We start from the raw sequence: 304 nt of genomic DNA on the forward strand, positions 1-304 counted from the left end.
CAGAGAGGACAAGGATAGCCCAAGTTGTTATCAACGCTCCGTTCAGAAGCCTGCATCACTGATGGTATGGGGTTGCATGAGCGCTTGTGGCATGGGCAGCTTGCATGTCTGGAAAGGCACCATTAATGCAGAGAACTATGTTCAGGTTCTAGAACAACATATGCTCCCATCTAGACGTCATCTCTTTCAGGGAAGACCCTGCATTTTTCAACACGATAATGCCAGACCACATTCTGCAGCAATCACAACATCATGGCTACGTAGGAGAAGGATCCGGGTACTGAAATGGCCAGCCTGCAGTCCA

Source organism: Nematolebias whitei, chromosome 20, assembly GCF_014905685.2.
Source record: "Nematolebias whitei isolate Nwh7 chromosome 20, NemWhi1, whole genome shotgun sequence".
Lineage (NCBI taxonomy): Eukaryota > Metazoa > Chordata > Actinopteri > Cyprinodontiformes > Rivulidae > Nematolebias > Nematolebias whitei.